General features: G+C 53.5%; 1 long non-coding RNA gene across 1 annotated transcript; it reads left to right on the forward strand.

Annotated features, from left to right (window-relative positions):
• Positions 1–1708: 1708 nt before the first annotated feature.
• LOC147092072 (uncharacterized) lies at positions 1709–15664 on the forward strand. The gene is made up of 2 exons (XR_015074995.1): positions 1709–1802; positions 15551–15664. It is a non-coding gene; the product is annotated as an uncharacterized LOC147092072 (long non-coding RNA).
• The last annotated feature ends 5974 nt before the right edge of the window (positions 15665–21638 follow it).

Consider the following 21638-nt stretch of genomic DNA (forward strand, 5'->3'; position numbering starts at 1 on the left):
AAGGCAAATGGTATGTTGGCCTTCATAGCGAGAGGATTCGAGTACAGGAGCAAGGATGTCTTGCTGCAGTTGTACAGGGCCTTGGTGAGACCACACCTTGAGTATTGTGTGCAGTTTTGGTCGCCTTATCTGAGGAAGGATGTTCTTGCCATGGAGGGAGTGCAGTGAAGATTCACCAGACTGATACCTGGGATGGCAGGAATGACGTATGAGGAGAGATTGGGTCAATTGGTATTATACTCCCTGGAGTTTAGAAGAATGAAGAGGTTTCTCATTGAAACTCATAAAATTCTAACAGGACTAGACAGACTAGATGCAGGAAGGATGTTCCCAATGGCCGGGGAGTCCAGAACCAGGGGTCACAGTCTAAGGATAAGGGGTAAGGCATTTAGGACTGAGATGAGGAGGAATTTCTTCACCCAGAGAGTGGTGAACCTGTGGAATTCTCTGCCACAGAAGGCAGTTGAGGCCAATTCATTAAATATATTCAAGAAGGAGTTGGATATATTTCTTAAGGCTAAAGTGATCAAGGGGTATGGGGAGAAAGCGGGGACAGGGTACTGAATTTGGATGATCAGCCATGATCTCATTGAATGGCGGAGCAGGCTCAAGGGGCCGAATGGCCTACTCCTGCTCCTATCTTCTATGTTTCCACTTTTCCTCCTTCCCCCCCCCCCCCCCTGTGCAGCTGAGCCACCCATGGTGCCATGGCCTTGGTTTGGCTGCACTCCCCAGAGGAGCCATCACCCCCACCAGTTTCCAAAACTGTGAACTGGTTAGCGAGCGAGATGCACTCTGGGGATTCCTGCCCTACCTGCCTGGTCCTCCTCCTCTGTCTGGTGGTCACCCATTCCTGAGGGAGTACTGAGGGAAAGCTGCACTGTTGGAGGGACAGTACTGAGGGAGGGCTGCACTGTCGGAGGGGCAGTACTGAGGGAGGGCTGCACTGTCGGAGGGGTAGTACTGAGGGAGCGCTGCACTGTCGGAGGGGCAGTACTGAGGGAGGGCTGCACTGTCGGAGGGGTAGTACTGAGGGAGCGCTGCACTGTCGGAGGGGCAGTACTGAGGGAGCGCTGCACTGTCGGAGGGGCAGTACTGAGGGAGCGCTGCACTGTCGGAGGGGCAGTACTGAGGGAGCGCTGCACTGTCGGAGGGGCAGTACTGAGGGAACGCTGCACTGTCGGAGGGTCAGTACTGAGGGAGTGCTGAACTGTCGGAGGGTCAGTACTGAGGGAGTGCTGCACTGTCGGAGGGGCAGTACTGAGGGAGCGCCGCACTGTCGGAGGGGCAGTACTGAGGGAGCGCCGCACTGTCGGAGGGGCTGTATTGAGGGAGCGCCGCACTGTCTGAGGGACTGTACTGAGGGAACGCTGCACTGTCGGAAGTGTCGTCTTTTGGATGAGACGTTAAACCGAGGCCCCGTCTGCCCTCGCGTGGACATAAAAGATCCCACAGCACTATCCCCCGGTGTTCTGGGCAATATTTATCCCTCAATCAACAACACTAAAACACATTATCTGGTCGCGACGACACTGCTGTTTGTGGGAGCTTGCTGTGTGCAAATTGGCTGCCGCGATTCCTACATTACAACAGTGACTACACTCCAAATCTACTTCATTGGCTGTGAAGCGCTGTGAGATGTCCGGTGGTCGGGAAAGGCGCTATATAAATGCATGTCTTTCCTTCTCTGTTGCAGTGATATGACGGATCCGACCCCCACGCCCACCTGCTGCACGGCTGCCAGGAACGCTCTGCGCGTAACGGAGGACGGATTTCTACACAAACACGTGAAATTCTTTGGAGTAAGGACCACCTTGCGCTTCCCGTCACTTTGACACAACGGCAGTGCCAGCCTCGATACTGCCCGCTGCGCAGGGGCTGGCTTAGCCCAGCAGAAACCTCGCTGGTATCTGGAGCTGGTCGCGCCGCCCGCTCTTTCAGCAGGGGCGTTAATAGAGACAGCCCCTCGCCCCGCCTGCTATCCCAGGCAAGCTAACAGCTTCGCGAGCACCATTTCAGCAAGGTTTGCCGAAGGGCTCCGCGAGATATTTGGGCGACAGGCCCCTTTTTCGGCCACAGTCGGTCTCCCTCTCTCTGAGTCAGAAGGTCGTGGGTCTGAGCCTCTCACACTCCTGTGACTCGAGCCCTGTAATCCAGGCCGACACACTCCCCTGTGACCCAGTACTGAGGGAGCGCCGCACTGTCGGAGGGTCAGTACTGAGGGAGCGCCGCACTGTCGGAGGGTCAGTGCTGAGGGAGCGATGCACTGTCGGAGGAGCAGTACTGAGGGAGCACCGCACTGTCGGAGGGACAGTATTGAGGGAGCGCTGCACTGTCGGAGGGGCAGTACTGAGGGAGCGCTGCGCTGTCGGAGGGGCAGTACTGAGGGAGCGCTGCACTGTCGGAGGGGCAGTACTGAGGGAGCGCTGCACTGTCGGAGGGGCGATACTGAGGGAGCGCTGCACTGTCGGAGGGGCAGTACTGAGGGAGTGCTGCACTGTCGGAGGGGCAGTACTGAGGGAGCACCGCACTGTCGGAGGGACAGTATTGAGGGAGCGCTGCACTGTCGGAGGGGCAGCACTGAGGGAGCGCTGCACTGTCGGAGGGGCAGTACTGAGGGAGCGCTGCACTGTCGGAGGGGCGATACTGAGGGAGCGCTGCACTGTCGGAGGGGCAGTACTGAGGGAGTGCTGCACTGTCGGAGGGGCAGTACTGAGGGAGCGCTGCACTGTCGGAGGGGCAGCACTGAGGGAGCGCTGCACTGTCAGAGCGGCAGTACTGAGGGAGCGCTGCACTGTCGGAGGGGCAGTCCTGAGGAGTGCTGCACTGTCGGAGGGGCGATACTGAGGGAGCGCTGCACTGTCGGAGGGGCAGTACTGAAGGAGCGCTGCACTGTCGGAGGGGCAGTCCTGAGGAGTGCTGCACTGTCGGAGGGGCGATACTGAGGGAGCGCTGCACTGTCGGAGGGGCAGTACTGAAGGAGCGCTGCACTGTCGGAGGGGCAGTGCTGAGGGAGTGCTGCACTGTCGGAGGGGCAGCACTGAGGGAGCGCTGCACTGTCAGAGCGGCAGTACTGAGGGAGCGCTGCACTGTCGGAGGGGCAGTCCTGAGGAGTGCTGCACTGTCGGAGGGGCGATACTGAGGGAGCGCTGCACTGTCGGAGGGGCAGTACTGAGGGAGCACTGCACTGTCGGAGGGGCAGTACTGAGGGAGCGCTGCACTGTCGGAGGGGCAGTACTGAGGGAGCGCTGCACTGTCGGAGGGGCAGTACTGAGGGAGTGCTGCACTGTCGGAGGGGCAGTACTGAGGGAGTGCTGCACTGTCGGAGGGGCAGTACTGAGGGAGTGCTGCACTGTCGGAGGGGCAGTACTGAGGGAGTGCTGCACTGTCGGAGGGGCAGTACTGAAGGAGTGCTTCACTGTCGGAGGGGCAGTACTGAGGGAACGCTGTATTATTGAAGGGGCAGTACTAAAGGAGTGTGCATGTTGGAGGGGCAGTACTGAGGGAGTGGTGCACTGTTGGATGAGACGTTAAACTAAGGGCCCGTCTGCCCTCTCACGTGGACATAAATTTCCACGGCCACTATTGGAAGAAGAGCAGAGGGAAGATCTCCCCAGCGTCCTGGGGCCGATATTTATCCCTCAACCATCATCACTAAAAAAAACCAGATGATCTTGTCATTGATGACGGTGCTATTTGTGGGAGCTTGCTGTATGCAAAGTGTCTGCCACGTTTCCTACATTACAACAGTGACCACATTTCTGTGAAGCGCTGTGGGATGTCCTGTCGAAAGGTGCTGTGGAAATGGGAGTTCCTCCTTTTATATTGCACGTCTGTGTCCGAGTGTGATATAATCTCACTTACAGCAAACCTGGGGGCCTGCGTCTAAGCTGAATGAGCAGCTCCTACCAAGAAGCGGGCTGGAGTTTCAGAACTGATAAGAAATAGGAGCAAGAGGAGGCCTTTCGGCCCTTCGAGCCTGCTCTGCCATTCAATAAGATCACAGCTAATCTTCGACCTCAACTCCACTTTCCCGCCCTATCCCGATACCCCTTGGTTCCTTGATCCACATTTCAGTTCCACACACTTCAGCGTAGAAAGGACCAGTGATTAAGGTGGTTTAATTCCAACCTGACCTGCCTGTCGGGGAAACTGACGTGATCGTCCGCGACTCTGACTTAGACACCCTGGTCTGGCTTTAGCTCCTTGCAATCAGATGGTTCAGTTCCCCCTGTAAGAGTGGGAGTCCTGGCTGACTCCTCACCTGAAACCGAGATCAGCCAATCCACCACAAGCCAAGGGAGGGAGGGGGGATTCAGGTGAGAGAGGCGGAGGCCTCATGGCAAGGGGATGGGGCCCCGTGACAAGGGGCAGGGCCTAGCGACACGGGGCAGGGCCTCGTGACAAGAGGCTGAGTCTAGCAGAGGGGCAGGGCCTCACGGAGTGAGGGGGTGGAGTCTCACCACAGGGGTGGGCCCTTGTGAAGAGGGGGTGCGCCTCACGACGGGCGGGGCCTCGATTCCGTGACACCCCCAAATACCCTTTGCCCACCTATAGAAACATAGAAAAACTAGCACGGGGTGCCCGGCGTTGCCAGGGCAATTTTGGGCCACGCGGTCTCCCTGCCCCTGTCTGTCCCCTCTCTCCCTCCCTGTCCCCCTCTCTTCTCCTGTCCCTCCCTCCTGTCTCTCCCCTCTCTCTGTCCCTCCCTCCCCTCTCCCTGCGTAGCGCCTCAGGCCCGGTGCCGTTGTGATAGCGGCTGTGTGGGGCCTAGCGGTTGAGGGCCGGCCGGGATGTCGGGCCGAGACGGACCCGAGCTGAGCTCCCCAGGGGATCGCGCGGTTGACGGCCGGCAGCTGCCGCTCCCCCGCCTGCTGCGTGTGTTGGGCCTAGCGCTTGAGGCCCGGCCGGGCACTTGGGGCGAGACGGACCCGAGCTGCGCTCCCCCGCGGGTGGCGCGGTTGATGGGCGGCCGCTGCCGATGACCCGCCCGCTGTGTGTAAACTCACCTGCCGCTCCCGGAGTCGCAATGTGGGGGTTTGTTTGGCTGGTGCTGTCCCTGTGGGGATGAAAAAAATGGCGGTGAAGTTTAGGGAGACTGGAGGATTAGGTCCCGCCCGCGACGCACCGATTGGTCAACCATCAGGTCACTGAACTGTAGGATTGGTCAAGCAGCACGTCACTCAATGCTAATGAGAGGTAGGATTGGTCAACCGCTAATGAGTGGACTTTTGAACGTTTTTTGTATAGTATTTTTGTCTGACCAAAAAGTAAATATGCCTGTGAGAGTCCCCTAATGATAAGCTTTCTTTTGATAGAACATATGTGTAGGTACGCTCTATAAGGGACATTGGCAAAGGAGGAACTGACGCAAATCAATATCTCTAAGAATATGGTGTTAAGGAAGCTAAAGGGATTGAAGGTGGACAAATCCCCAGGGCCTGATAACATGCATCCTAGGGTACTGAAGGAGGTGGCCCTAGAGATAGCGGATGCACTAAGGATGATTTTTCAGAATTCATTAGACTCGGGAACAGTGCCGATGGATTGGAGGGTAGCTAACGTTACCCCACTATTCAAAAAGGGGGGTAGGGAAAAAGCAGGTAATTACAGACCTGTAAGCCTTACATCAGTTGTGGGCAAAATGCTGGAGTCCATCATTAAGGATGAAATAGCGGAGCACTTAGCAAATGGGGACAGGATAGGACAGAGTCAACATGGATTTACAAAGGGTAAATCGTGCTTGACTAATCTATTGGAATTTTTTGAGGGAGTAACTGGTAGAATAGATGGGGGAGAGCCAGTAGATGTGGTGTACCTGGACTTCCAAAAGGCCTTCGATAAGGTCCCACATAAAAGATTAGCATGGAAAATTGAGGCTCATGGGATAAAGGGGAAAGTTTTGGCGTGGATAGGGAACTGGCTGTCAGATAGAAAACAGAGAGTTGGAATAAACGGCTCATTTTCTGAATGGCAGGCAGTAACAAGTGGGGTACCACAGGGATCTGTCCTGGGCCCCCAGCTGTTCACAATTTACATTAATGACCTGGATCAGGGAGTCGGATGCAGCATTTCCAAATTTGCAGACGACACTAAACTAGGAGGTGGGGTGGGCTCAGAGGAAGAGACCAGGAAGCTCCAGAGCGATTTGGACAGACTGGGCGATTGGGCGGATAAATGGCAGATGCACTATAATGTGGACAAGTGCGAAGTTATCCACCTTGGGTGCAGGAACGGGAGGGCAAATTATTATTTAAATGGCAATAGATTGGGAGAGGGGGAAGTACAGAGAGACCTGGGTGTTCTTGTACACCAGTCACTGAAGGCGAGCATGCAGGTGCAACAGGCGGTCAAGAAGGCAAACGGTATGCTGGCCTTCATAGCAAAAGGGTTAGAATACAGGAACAGGGATACCTTGCTGCAGCTGTACAGGGCACTGGTGAGACCACACCTCGAGTACTGTGTACAGTTTTGGTCGCCTCATCTGAGGAAGGATGTTCTTGCCATGGAGGGGGTGCAGCGGCGATTCACCAGGCTGATACCAGGAATGGCGGGAATGACCTATGAGGAGAGACTATGTAGTTTAGGGATGTACACACTGGAGTTTAGAAGATTGAGAGGGGACCTCATAGAAGTGTATAAAATTCTGACAGGTCTAGACAGACTGGATGCAGAAGGAATGTTTCCCTTGGCGGGTGAAAACAGAACTAGAGGACATAATTTAAGGATAAGGGCTAAACCATTTAGGGCAGAGATGAGGGGGAATTTCTTCACTCAGAGAGTGGTGAACCTGTGGAACTCATTGCCACAGAGGGCAGTGTACGCCAGCTCATTAAATATATTTAAGAGGGAATTAGATATATTTCTACGGGCAAAAGGGGTTAAGGGTTACGGAGAGAAGGCGGGGACGGGATACTGAATTAAAGGATCAGCCATGATCTCATTAAATGGCGGAGCAGGCACGAAGGGCCGAATGGCCTACTCCTGCTCCTATCTTCTATGTATCTATGTATCTATGTATAACTTTTGATTGTATAGCCGGATAGACAGACGGAAAGACAGAAAGACAGGCAGAAAGAGAGACGGACCGTTTTATATATACTAGCTGAAGTGCCCAGCGGTGCCGAGGCTTTTTTGAGGGCATGTTGTTGTTGGAAGAGAGAGGGAGAGCGACTGGGGGGAAGAGAGAGAGCGACTGGGGGGAAGAGAGAGAGCGACTGGGGGGGAAGAGAGAGAGCGACTGGGGGGGAAGAGAGAGAGCGACTGGGGGGGAAGAGAGAGAGCGACTGGGGGGAAGAGAGAGAGCGACTGGGGGGAAGAGAGAGAGCGACTGGGGGGAAGAGAGAGCGACTGGGGGGAAGAGAGAGCGACGGGGGAAGAGAGAGAGCGATTGGGGGGAAGAGAGAGAGCGACTGGGGGGAAGAGAGAGAGCGACTGGGGGAAGAGAGAGAGCGACTGGGGGGAAGAGAGAGCGACTGGGGGGAAGCGAGAGAGCGACTGGGGGGAAGGGGGTGGGGGGGTAGGGGGAGGGGAGGGAGGGGGGTTGGAGGGGAGGGAGGGGGGTTGGAGGGGGCGGGGGGTTGGAGGGGGAGGGGGGTGGGGGGAGGGAGGAGGGAGGGGAGAGAGACAGAGGGAAGGAGTGATAGAGGGCGAGTGGCCTCTCCCGAGCCCGGGCCCCGCGCTCCCTAGTCCCGCCCCCCCGAGCCCCGCCGCCCCGAGCCCTGCGCTCGCGCTCTCCCGAGCCCCGCCCTCCCGAGCCCCGCCCTCCCGAGCCGGCTTCAAGACCAGAGAGACGCCGCCGCGCAACCTACCATGTGAGGCCCGGCTGGACTCAAGTCGCGCTCCGGGCGGAAGTTGACGTGCGCGCTGACTCCCGCCCTGCCCGCCTTTACTAAGATGGCAGCGGTGGCGACGCTCGGCTCAGGCCCGCCCCCTCCAGCCCTCACAAAGATGGCGGCGATCGCGGGCCTTTTGTTGATCGCGACGGGAGGTACCTAGCTCGGGCGTGGCTGGGCAACAGAGGCCCAGGCTTCGAGGCCTGGAAAAACGGTGAAAGGTAGGAAAATTATAGAGGTTAGAGAAAAGATTTACAAATTAATTAACTTTTTTTAAAAACAATTTGTGTTTTAAAAGCAACTTTTTTTTTGCTGGAAATGTAGATTTGAAAAGAAACACGCAGAAAGTGGGAAAAAGAAACGATAGATAGGAGCAGGATTAGGCCATTCGGCCCTTCGAGCCTGCTCCGTCATTCAATATGATCATGGCTGATCCTCTATCTGAATACCATATTCCCGCTCTCTCCCCATTCCCCTTGATGCCTTTTGTTGTCTAGAATGAGACAGCACAGAAGGAGGCCATTCGGCCCATTGTGCCTGTGCCGGCTCTTTGAAAGAGCTATCCAATTAGTCCCACTCCACCCTGCTCTTTCCCCATAGCCCTGTAAATTTCTCCTTTACAAGTATTTATCTAAATTTTCTATTTGAAAGTTACTGTTGAATCTGCTTCCACCCAGCTTTCAGGCAGTGCATTCCAGATCACAACTCGCTGCGTAAAAGAAAAATTCCCCTCTAGTTCCTGTTGCCGATTGTCTTACATAAGAAACAGGAGCAGGAGTAGGCCACTAGGCCCCTCGAGCCTGCTCCGCCATTCAATAAGATGATGGCTGATCTGATCTTGGCCTCAAAGCCACTTCCCTGCCCGCTCCCCATAACCCTTCACTCCCTTATCTTGCAAAAATCTGTCTATCTCCACCTTAAATATATTCAATGACCCAGCCTCCACGGCTCTCTGGGGCAGAGAATTCCACAGATTTACGACCCTCTGAGAGAAGAAATTCCTCCTCATCTCAGTTCTAAAAGGACGACCCTTTATTCTGAGACTGTGCCCCCGAGTTCTAGATTTCCCCACGAGGGGAAACATCCTCTCTGCATCTACCTTGTCGAGCCCCCTCAGAATCTTACATGTTTCAGTAAGATCACCTCTCATTCTTCTAAATTCCAACGAGTATAGGCCCAGCCTGCTCAACCTTTCTTCATAAGTCAACCCCCTCATCTCTGGAATTAACCGAGTGAACCTTCTCTGAACTGCCTCCAATGCAAGTATATCCTTCCTTAAATAATGAGACCAAAACTGTACGCAGTACTCCAGGTGTGGACTCACCAATGCCCTGTACAGTTGTAGCAGGACTTCCCTACTTTTATACTCCATCCCCCTTGAATCTGTTGTCCTGGGGAATTGTGAAGTTATCCACTTTGGTAGGAAAAACAAAAAAGCAGAATATTTTTTGAATGGTGAGAGACTGGGAAATGTTGGCATTCAGTGGGGAGCTGGGTGTCCTTGTACACGAATCACAGAAATTTAACCTGCAGGTACAGCAAGCAATTAGGAAAGCAAATGGTATGTTAGCTTTTGTTACAAAGGATGATTTGGACAGGTTGGGTGATTGGGCAGAAACATGGCAGATGCACTATAACGTGGATAAATGTGAGGTTATCCACTTTGGTGGCAAAAACAGGAAGGCAGATTATTATCTAAATGGCAATCGATTGGGAGAAGGGGAAGTGCAACGAGACCTGGGTGTCCTTGTGCACCAGTCGCTGAAGGTAAGCATGCAGGTGCAGCAGGCGGTTAAGAAGGCAAATGGTATGTTGGCCTTCGTAGCGAGAGGGTTTGAGTACAGGAACAAGGATGTCTTGCTGCAGTTGTACAGGGCCTTGGTGAGACCACATCTTGAGTATTGTGTGCAGTTTTGGTCGCCTTATTTGAGGAAGGATGTTCTTGCCAGGGAGTCCAGAACCAGGGGACACAGTTTAAGGATAAAGGGTAGGCCATTTAGGACAGAAATGAGGAGGAATTTCTTCACTCAGAGAGTGGTGAACCTGTGGAATTCTCTACCACAGAAGGCGGTGGAGGCCGGTTCATTGAATATATTCAAGAAGGAGTTGGATATATTTCTTAAGGCTGAAGGGATCAAGGGGTATGGGGAGAAAGCAGGGACAGGGTACTGAATTTGGATGATCCGCCATGATCGCATTGAATGGCGGAGCAGGCTCAAGGGGCCGAATGGCCTACTCCTGCTCCTATCTTCTATGTTTCTATAACAGTAAAAGGGCTAGAAATTCGGTACCTTAGCGCCTCCTGTTAGCGCTGACGGGGCGCTAATGGCTTATCGCCCGGGTGTGCCGATTTCAACGCCGCCCGCGAAATTCAGTTGCCACTTAGCGCCATTTAGTGTGCAACGCCCCGGATGCGTAATTCAGTCGCTTCCCCTGACTTACCGCCTGGCGTTGATACCTGGGATTGTCGCTCCCGGGCGCTATTTAAAGGGATCAGCTATTAGGTCATTGGGAGGTCGGACTCATTGCTGGCTTGTAAGATAGCGTTTTGGCTGCGTTCGCATTTACTCCATCTTTGCTTCAGAACATAAGAACAAAAGAAACAGGAGTTGGCCAGTCGGCCCCTCGAGCCTGCTCCGCCATTCAATGGCTGATCCAATCTTGGCCTCAAGTCCACTTTCCCGCTCTCTCCCCAAACCCCTCGACTCCCCTGTAGTTCAAATGTCTGTCAATCTCCGCCTTGAATATATTCACTGACTCCTCCTCCATGGCTCTCTGGGGCAGAGAATTCCAAAGATTCACGACCCTCTGAGAGAAGAAATTCCTCCTCATTCTCCGTCTTAAATGGGCGACCCCTTATTCTGAAACTATGCCCCCAAGTTCTAGATTCCCCCACGAGGGGAAACATCCTCTCCGCATCCACCCTGTCGATCCCTGTTAGATCGGGTAATTAATTTCAGTGGACCACACTGATTTGAGGTCAACACACTAAAATTAAAGTTTGCGAGTCCGGTGGTAAGTTTTAAATAGTCGATTTATTGCATCGCTTGATTTACACTGTTTGACTTCCTTTATCCGACTAACATCATATTCAAAATGGCTGGTTTTTATACAGCAGCAGATGTACCCGTCCCCTTTATTACCATTGGCTCAGCAGCATGCATGCAGAGCTATGGTTGGTTCAACTACATCACACTGATTGGATCTCTGGTACATCAATCATTCCTTTGTTCTCTAGTTAAGCAGAATCATCACTTTCAGTTTTAAGCTAAGATCAGCACTTTCACAGTTTAAGCTAAATCAGCATTTTCATTGTTCTCAGTTTTTAAGTCAGCCGATGTGACGTTACCAGCTGTGATTGGATCTGATACATCACACCATCCTTTGGCACGTGGTCAGCTTAAGCATAATCAGATTTCTTTAAATCATTAGTTTAATCATATTAAAATCTATGTTATTAAAATATTATATTCCCTATTAAATTCCCTCAGAATCTTCTATGTTTCAATGAGATCACCGCTCATTCTTCTAAACTCCAATGAGTATAGGCCCAACCTGCTCAACCTATCGTCATACATCAACCTCTTCATCCCCGGAATCAAAACCTTCTCTGAACTGCCTCCAATGCAAGTATATCCCACCTTAAATAAGGAAACCAAAACTGTACGCAGTACTCCAGGTGTGGTCTCACCAATACCCTGTACAGTTGTAGCAAGACTTCCCTACTTTTATACTCCATTCCCTTTGCAATAAAGGCCAACATTCCATTTGCCTTCCTAATTACTTGCTGTACCTGCATGCTAACTTTTTGTGTTTCATGTACAAGGACCCCCAGATCCCTCTGTACCACAGCATTTTGCAGTGTCTCTCCATTTAAAAATAATTTGCTTTTTTATTCTTCCTACCAAAGTGGATAACCTCACATTTTCCCACATTATACTTCAGTTGCCAGATTTATGCCCACTCACTTAACCTTTCTATATCCCTTTGCAGACCGTTTGTGTCCTCCTCACAACTTGCTTTCCCACCTATCTTTGTATCATCAGCAAATGTGGCTTCAGTACACTTGGTTCCTTCATCCAAGTCATTAATATAGATTGTATATAGTTGAGGCCCCAGCACTGATCCCCATCATACGTCAACCCCTTCATCCCAGGAATCAACCTAGGGAACCTTCTCTGCACGGCCTCCAAAGCAAGTATATCCTTCCTTAAATATGGAGACCACAACTGTACGCAGTACTCCAAGTGCGGTCTCACCAGCGCCCTGTACAGTTGCTGCTCCTACAGTTTCTTCACTTGTATTGCTCCGAACATTTCCACCTGCTCTTTTCTCATTTATGGGGGCCTGTGCTGGCACTCCACCTTGCCCTCCGGCCACCCCGTCAGAGGCAGCGGCTGCAGAGACAGAGATTGCCGAACGTGGCCGGAGGGAGCAGGAGGGCCGACAGACCTCGCAACAGGAGGCCTGACCCTCCCAGGGTTTTCCGGGAGCACTTCTCCTACATTCATCTCTCAGAGGAGCAGCAAGGAGGTGGTCACAGAGCTCTGCCACCTCCTGCAGCCAGACCTCCAGCCTCAGCTCAGGACCAGGACGTCTCCCTCTGTGGCAGTTAAGGTCACAGTAGCTCTCAAGTTCTACGTTAGCCGCTCCTTCCAGGGGATATTGCAAACATTTCCCAGTTCGCCGTCCATTGCTTCGTCCGGGGGTCAACAGACGCTCTCTACGGAAGGAGAAGGGAGTACATCTAGTTCATCATGACCAGGGAGAAACAGGAAGAACGCTCACAGTGCCGCAGCAGGCCAGCAATCTGCGCTTGAGCAGATTGCTTCGGATGCTGAGGTTCTGCCCCAGGGGAGTGGCAGTGTGTCGGTCGAGCAGGAAGGTGCTGTCCTCTCTCAGGATGACAGCATTCCTGCTCCCACTGCTGCCACTCCACCATTGCACTTGTCGCAGCCTGTAACCCAGTTAGCCCAGACTGCTGCCGTCCATGCTGAGGTGGTGCAGTCTGCAGCCGGGCCCTCCAGGCCCAGAGCTGATCGAGGGCGTCCTGCAAGGCCATCTCCAGTCTCTGGCTCCCAGACTCAGCAGCCTTGCTGCAGCCACTGGGGCCACGTTACGGAGGAGCAGTAGGGTTGGGAGGGGGGGGAACTCCAAAGGGGAGGGAAATCATTGAAGAAGGGGGGTAAAGAAGACTTTATTTGCAAATGGGGGTAGTTTGTGTGATAATAAATTGATATGTTTGTAAATATATTGTTTGTTTATGGATAGTTGTGTTTCATAAGAGAGTTGTGCTCGATAATAAATTGTTCATTTGACATTGCACATTTTGTGATGTTTCTCATTTGACCTTTGCCCGGTGATAGGAGCCGCGAGCTGGATATAACGATGTGGTTGTGCTGTGCAAACGCCATTTATCATTTACTGGAAGCGCTGTCTAATGAGGCGCTCAGGCACGGCCCTTGCAGAAGCAAGATTGAGTGGCTCCCTCCTCCGTTGCTGCTGCTCCTCTTCCTCCTCCTCCTCTCCCTCTTCCTCCTCCTGAGGTGGACCAGCAATCCCTGGTGGCAATGGCTAGGCCCTCAGAATGGCCAGGTTGTGCAGCATGCAGCACATAACGACAAAAAGGGAGACTTGATCAGGGGAGTACTGCAGGGCTCCTCCAGAGCGGTCAAGGTGGCAGAACCGTTGCTTTAGCACCCCGATAGTCTGCTTGATTAATTCCCGGTGGCGCTATGGCTCTCGTTATATGCGTGCTGAGCAGGAGTGTTGGGGTTGCAGAGGGGTGTCATCAGCCAGGTGGCGAGTGGATAACCCTCGTCTCACGAGCAGCCAGCCGTGAGCTTCATGTGGTGGTTGGAACAGGTCTGTCGCAGGATGAATGCATCGTGGCTGCTGCCAGGATAGCGGGCATTGACGGCGAGGATGAGCTGCCTGTGGTCGCACACCAACTGAACATTCAGAGAGTGGTATCCTTTGTGGTTACGGAACATCTCTGCATTGTGATGAGGTGCCCGCAATGCCACGTGGGTGCAGTCAATGGCGCCCTGAACCACATGAGCGTTGACGTAAGAAAACTACTAGGCACTTGGTCTAAGCGTTAAAGCTTTAATCAACTGTTTTACAACATGGAGGTCTAGTGCCCTTCACTAGTTCCTGTTAAGAATGTCCTGCGCAAGCTGGGCCCATGCCCGAGCATTTATACACTCCCTGGTCAGCGCCACCCGCAGGCTGCTCAGTATTATTTCATAAGTCTTTCTTTCATGAATGACCGATTCATGTCAAATGTTCTTCCTGTTTCTCTTTGGTCATGATGAATGAGACGTACTCCCTTCTTCTGTAGAGAGCGTCTGTTACCTCCCGGAGGCGGCAATGGACGGCGAACTGGGAAATTTTGCAGTATCCCCTCTTGAAGCCTGGAAGGAGCCGCGAGCGTAGAACTTGAGAGCTACTGTGACCTTAACTGCCACAGAGAGAGACGTCCTGGTCCTGAGCTGAGGCTGGAGGCCTGGCTGCAGGAGGTGGCAGAGCGCTATGACCACCTCCTTGCTGAAGCGGAGCCTTCTAAGGCACTGCTCCTCTGAGAGATGAATGTAGGAGAAGTGCTCCCGGAATACCCTGGGAGGGTCAGGCCTCCTGTTGCGAGGTCTGTCGGCCCTTCTCCTCCCTCCGGCCACGTTTGGCAATCTCTGTCTCTGCAGCCGCTGCCTCCGACGGAGTGGCCGGAGGGCAAGGTGGAGTGCCAGCACAGGCCCCATAAATGAGAGAAACGAGCAGGTGGAAATGTTCGGAGCAATACAAGTGAAGAAACTGTAGGAGCAGCAACAAAACAAAGATGGAGATAATGTGAACGCAGCCAAAAACGCTATCTGACAAGCCAGCAATGAATCCAGCCTCCCAATGACCTAATAGCTGATCCCTTTAAATAGCCCCCTCGGGAGCGACAATCCCAGGTATCAACGCCTGCTATTTCTGTTGTGATCAGCGCCAGGCGGTAAGTCAGGGGAAGCGACTGAATTACGCATCCGGGACGTTGCACACTCATTGGCGTCACGGCCTGAGCGGCGCTAGAGGGCCAGGCACTAAGTGTCGCGGGCGGCGTTCAAATCGGCGCGCCCGGGCGATAAGCCATTAGCGCCCCGTGAGTGCCCTGCCCGGGCGCTAACAGGAGTCGCTACGGTACCGATATTCTAGCCCATAAAATTCTTAAGGGGCTTGACAGTGTTAATGCTGAGAAAATGTTTCCCCTGGCTGGGGAATCTAGAACAGGGGGCACAGTCAGAATAAAGGGTCGGCCGTTTAGGACTGAGAGGAGGAGAAGTTTCTTCACTCAAAGGGTTATGAATCTTTGGAATTTTCTGCCCCAGAGAGCTGTGGATGCTCAGTCGTTGAGTATATTCAAGACAGAGGTCGATAAATATTTGGGAACAAAGGGAATTAAGGGATATGGGGAGAGAGCAGGAAGGTGGAATTGAGGTAGAAGATCAGCCATGATCTTATTGAATGGCGGAGCAGGCTCGAAGGGCCAAATGGCCGACTCCTGCTCCTATTTCTTATGTTCGTATGTTCTCTGCTTACCAACTCCTCCTACCAGTGGGAACAGTTTCCTCTCTTATTGAGTCCCATCAAAAAGCCCTCGCAGTTTTACGAGCCGCGGGTTTGAAAGCAATTACCTGCCACAGTTGATTTCAGCGTCAATCTCCCTCTGTTCGCAGGTCATGCAGGTCCTGCTGGGAATAGTCCAAGTGACCGGAGGGGTTGCCCTGGCTGTCGCCGTGCCGTATTCGTCCGCGGTCAGGACCGCCACCCCCTGGTGGACAGGAGTTATGGTTTGTTCCGTTGTACAAATTAGCGTTCGGGTTATCGGGCAATCCTGGCGAACGGCACACGTCTCGGGCGCGACGTCAAATTATAGAGAAAATAAAGTCAGTCATTTTCTGCCGGTGCGTTTACGTAGCAGCACTGGCTCCGGGTGTAGCCCGCTCACCTCTGAGTCAGAAGATCGTGGGTTCAAGCCCCCCACACTTCAGAGACTCGAGCCCCATAATCCCAGACACACACCCCGGTTACCCGTACTGAGGGAGCGCTGCACTGTCGGAGGGACAGTACTGAGGGAGCGCTGCACTGTCGGAAGGGTCAGTACTGAGGGAGCGCTGCACTGTCGGAGGGGCAGTACTGAGGGAGCGCTGCACTGTCGGAGGGGCAGTACTGAGGGAGCGCCGCACTGTCGGAGGGGCAGTACTGAGGAAGCGCTGCACTGTCGGAGGGGCAGTACTGAGGAAGCGCTGCACTGTCGGAGGGGCAGTACTGAGGAAGCGCTGCACTATCGGAGGGACAGTACTGAGGGAGCGCTGCACTGTCGGAGGGGCAGTACTGAGAGAGCGCTGCACTGTCGGAGGTGCCGGCTTTCGGAAGAGATGTTAAACCGAGGCCCCATCTGCCCCCTCATATGGACATCAAAGATCCCGGGGCCACTCTTTGAAGAAGAGCAGGTGAGATCTCAGAGGGATGTAGGGCTGGAGGCGGTTACAGAGATTGGGAGGGTTGTAGGGACTGGAGGATGTTACAGAGATAGGGAGGGTTGTAGGGGCTGGAGGAAGTTACAGAGATAGTGAGGGTTGTAGGGCTGGAGGAGGTTACAGAGATAGGGAGGGTTGTCGGGCTGGAGGAGGTTACAGAGATAGGGAGGGTTGTAGGGGCTGGTGGAGGTTACAGAGATAGGGAGGGTTGTAGGGCTGGAGGATGTTACAGAGATAGGGAGGGGTGTAGGGGCTGGTGGAGGTTACAGAGATAGGGAGGGTTGTAGGGGCTGGAGGAGGTTACAGAGATAGGGAGGGTTCTAGGGGCTGGAGGAGGTTACAGAGATAGGGAGGGTTGTAGGGCTGGAGGATGTTAGAGAGATAGGGAGGGTTGTAGGGCTGGAGGAGGTTACAGAGATAGGGAGGGTTGTAGGGCTGGAGGAGGTTACAGAGATAGGGAGGGCTGCAGGGCTGGAGGAGGTTACAGAGATAGGGAGGGTTGTAGGGGCTGGAGGAGGTTACAGAGATAGGGAGGGTTGTAGGGACTGGAGGAGGTTAGAGAGATAGGGAGGGTTGTAGGGCTGGAGGAGGTTGCAGAGATAGGGAGGGTTGTAGGGCTGGAGGAGGTTACAGAGATAGGGAGGGTTGTAGGGCTGGAGGATACAGAGATAGGGAGGGTTGTAGGGCTGGAGGATGTTACAGAGATAGGGAGGGTTGTAGGGACTGGAGGAGGTTACAGAGATAGGGAGGGTTGTAGGGACTGGAGGAGGTTACAGAGATAGGGAGGGTTGTAGGGATGGAGGAGGTTACAGAGATGGGGAGGGTTGTAGGGATGGAGGAGGTTACAGAGATAGGGAGGGTTGTAGTGCTGGAGGAGGTTACAGAGATAGGGAGGGTTGTAGGGACTGGAGGAGGTTAGAGAGATAGGGAGGTTTGTAGGGCTGGAGGAGGTTACAGAGATAGGGAGGGTTGTAGGGCTGGAGGAGGGTAGAGATAGGGAAGGTTGTAGGGGATGGAGGAGGTTACAGAGATAGGGAGGGTTGTAGAGATGGAGGAGGTTACAGAGATAGGGAGGGTTGTAGGGGCTGGAGGAGGTTACAGAGATAGGGAGGGTTGTGCTGGAGTAGGTTACAGAGATAGGGAGGGTTGTAGAGATGGTGGAGGTTACAGAGATAGGGAGGGTTGTAGTGCTGGAGAAGGGTACAGAGATAGGGAGAGTTGTAGGGGCTGGAGGAGGTTACAGAGATAGGGAGGGTTGTAGGGGCTGGAGGAGGTTACAGAGATAGGGAGGGTTGTAGGGGCTGGAGGAGGTTACAGAGATAGGGAGGGTTGTAGAGATGGAGGAGGTTACAGAGATAGGGAGGGTTGTAGTGCTGGAGGAGGGTACAGAGATAGGGAGGGTTGTAGGGGCTGGAGGAGGGTACAGAGATAGGGAGGGTTGTAGGGGATGGAGGAAGTTACAGAGATAGGGAGGGGTGTAGGACTGGAGGAGGTTACAGAGATAGGGAGGGGTGTAGGGCTGGAGGAGGTGACAGAGATAGGGAGGGGTGTAGGGCTGGAGGAGGGTACAGAGATAGGGAGGGTTGTAGGGGATGGAGGAAGTTACAGAGATAGGGAGGGTTGTAGTGCTGGAGGAGGTTACAGAGATAGGGAGGGTTGTAGGGGATGGAGGAGGTTACAGAGATAGGGAGGGTTGTTGGGCTGGAGGAGGGTACAGAGATAGCGAGGGGTGTAGGGCTGGAGGAGGTTATAGAGATAGGGTTGTAGGGGCTGGAGGAGGGTAGAGATAGGGAGGGTTGTAGGGCTGGAGGAGGTTACAGAGATAGGGAGGGGTGTAGGGCTGGCGGAGGGTAGAGATAGGGAGGCCATGGAGGGATTTGAACACAAGGATGCGAATTGTAAAGTGGAGGCATTGCCAGACTGGGAGCCAGTGTAGATCAGTGAGCACAGGGGGCGGTGATGGGTGAACGGGACTCGGTGTGAGTCAGGATACGGGACAGCAGAGTTTCAGATGAGCACAAGTTTACAGAAGGTTGGAGGCCGGAGTAGTTGGAGGTGAGATTCACCAATGAGGGTTGCCGCAGCAGCTTGCCTCGGTGTAAACCAGGGCTGCCACTTTGCTGTGTCCTGAATCGCTATTCTGGCAAACACGAATTCCAGCACCCCCAGTAGCTCGTGCCAGTATTGATATTACTGTGCGCTGGGTCAGGGAGCCAATCCCTAGCGTGCTTTGTGCGCCGTTAACTAGTACAACGTAGGACATTCATCCATTGAAAACAATTGGGTCAGTGCTGCCCGTGTTCGAGGAGGAATAAGAATATAAGAAATAAGAGCAGGACTGGGCCATTCAGCCCCTTGAGCCTGCTGTTCCATTCATTGAGATCATGGCTGATCTTCTACCTCAACTCCACTTTCCCGCCCGATCCCCATATCCCTCGAATCCCTCAGTGTCCCAAAAATCTATCGCTCTCAGTCTTGAATATACTCAATGACTGAGCATCCACAGCTGTCTGGGGGAGACAATTCCAAAGATTCACAACCCTCTAAGTGAAGACATTTCTCCTCATCATAGTCCGAAATGGCCGCCCCCTTCTCCCGAGACCATGACCCCTAGTTCTGGATTCTTCAGCCAGGGGGAAACAGCCTCTCACAATCATGTCAAACGTACCTCGACTGACACCACCAACCAACTGTGTTCTCTGGGCTTGTATCCGTCGCGGTGAGTTCAGGGTCAGTGAAAGTTAAAGAGGAAATATTTGACCCGATGATTTAAAATCAATCTCGGGATGTGCAGGCGTCGCTGGCAAGGCCGGCCTTTATTGCCCCATTCCCTAGCTTGTCCCCTGAGAGTTGGTGGTGGGCCTTCTTGAACCAGAATACTGTGCACAATACTCCAAGTGTGATATGGAGACCAGAACTGTGCACAATTCTCCAAGTGTGATATGGAGCCCAGAACTGTGCCCAATTCTCCAAGTGTGATATGGAGACCAGAACTGTGCCCAATTCTCCAAGTGTGATATGGAGCCCAGAACTGTGCCCAATTCTCCAAGTGCGAACTGGAGACCAGAACTGTGCCCAATTCTCCAAGTATGATATGGAGACTAGAACTGTGCCCAGTAACTCCAAGTGTGATATGGAGACCAGAACTGTGCACAGTAACCCCAAGTGTGATATGGAGACCAGAACTGTGCACAGTAACTCCAAGTGTGATATGGAGACCAGAACTGTGCACAGTAACTCCAAGTGTGATATGGAGACCAGAACTGTGACAGTAACTCCAAGTGTGATATGGAGACCAGAACTGTGCACAGTAACTCCAAGTGTGATATAGAGACCAGAACTGTGCACAATACTCCAAGGGGGAGAAATTCGGTTGTTAGCGCCACCGATTAACGCCTAAAGAGGCCAAGAAGTGGGGCGCTCGCCAATTTCCGGGCGGGTGAAAGGCGCCTAGCGCCTCGCCCCATATTGAGCATGCATTTAGCGCCCGCTCATGGGCGCAGACTGGTTATGACGTCATTTGAGTGTGCAACACCTTTTGGGTGCCCTGGACCAGAAATTCAGTGGCGCCCCCCTCCGTAGCGCCTGGCGCTAATAGTGACAGCTTACCTGGGTCTTACCAAGTCGCTCTCGGGCTGGAGGAGCGTTATTTAAAGGGGACTGGTGTGGTTTAAAAGCGGCAGCCATTTTTGGATCACAACTTCCTCGAGAGCTACAAAGAGTTGCTGAGCTGCACACTGAGAGCCATTTGACCACTGAGCCAGCGCAGGCAGACGATCTTCAGCCTTCTGACCATCACCTTGCTGTTGGTGAGCCTTGACAACGGGGAACCTTCCTGTGGGCACTTATTATGGAGGCTGCATTGGAGGGGAACGTCCTGCTGCTGAATCATCTGGAAAGGGCACTGAGACGCAGGGAGAGGGGGAGGGCATGGCCAGACGGAGGAGGGCCAACAGACGTCGCCACAGCAGACCTTACGCTGGCAGGGTTTTCCGACAGCAGTTTTCCTACATGAACATGCCGGAGGAGCAGTGTGTCAGAAGGCTGCGATTTAGAAAGGAGGTGGTGACTGAGCTGTGCCAGCTGCTTCAGCCAGATCTGCAGCCTCAGATAAGGTGCAGGACATCTCTGTCGGTGGCTGAGAAGATGCCTGCTGGCCTGAACTTCTACGCGAGCGGCTCTTCTCAGGCTGCGCGTCAGAGGCTGATCAGAAGTAGCTTCTAGGCCCCTCTCACGGAATGCTTGCTGCCATTCCAAGAACAGGAATGGAACCTGTAATGTATGTACCTTTAAGGGGAGAACTACTTTTTACAGCTCCTGTATACTGTAGTACCGGCAGTGACCACACCTGTATATAAACCCTGAGTAGTGATCTGCATAGTTAGTTCTAGAGTAACCCTCATTCAGTAAACACCTGTTGAATTGTTCCCTGCAGTCTTGTTGTCTAATTATTGAAGGACACAACATCAAGATACACGGATCTAACATTGGCGACGAGCAGATTCGAACCTACCTGCAACTCTGCATCACCTCCCAGGGATTCGCTCCTGGAGAACAGTGGAAGAAGGCCGAGTCCAGAAGCACGGGCGTCGACCACGGGCAACCCCCCAGTCATCCAGCGGAGATTTGAGCATCGCAGGGGAGGCTGTCGAGAGCCAGGCTTGGCTTTCCAGTCACGGTGGTCCAGCGAAACGGGCTGGCAACAGGTACTGCGCAGACCCTTCCCGGACAGCGGCGGCTAAAGTCGACCGAGCGGCACAGAAAAAGGCCGAGCAGCATCGACGAGGGAGAGAGAGAGGGTAGAGCGCACAGGACGCAGCCGGTGTTCAGGGCCGAGCAGCGTCAATGGGGGAGAGAGGTGCGCAGGAAAACGCGAGGTGCTGCCATTGCAACGAGGACCGCAGAGAGCGGCATTGGCAGCAGTGCAGGAGCAGCGCACGAAACCCACAGGGCGTCGCCATTTGCCACGAGGACCGCCGAGAGCGGCGTTGGCAGCAGCGCGGGAGACGCCATTTTAAGCCGCAGCGGGGAAGAAAGGAAAGCACGGGAGACGCCATTTTAAGCCGCAGCGGGGAAGAAAGGAAAGCGCGGGAGACGCCATTTTAAGCCAGTCTAACCACACCCAAAAATGCCGAAGAGTGGCAGTATCACAGCGTTCGACAGTGAATTTGAAGATTGGACGACATATGTCGAACGCATAGAAGTATACTGCAAGGCGAATGAAGTGCCAGATGACAAGAAAGCACTGGTATTGTTGAATTCAATGGGTGCAAAAACGTATGGC

Source organism: Somniosus microcephalus, unplaced genomic scaffold (genome assembly GCF_052327205.1).
Source record: "Somniosus microcephalus isolate GS21.2 unplaced genomic scaffold, FLI_Smic_1.0 unresolved_chr2, whole genome shotgun sequence".
Lineage (NCBI taxonomy): Eukaryota > Metazoa > Chordata > Chondrichthyes > Squaliformes > Somniosidae > Somniosus > Somniosus microcephalus.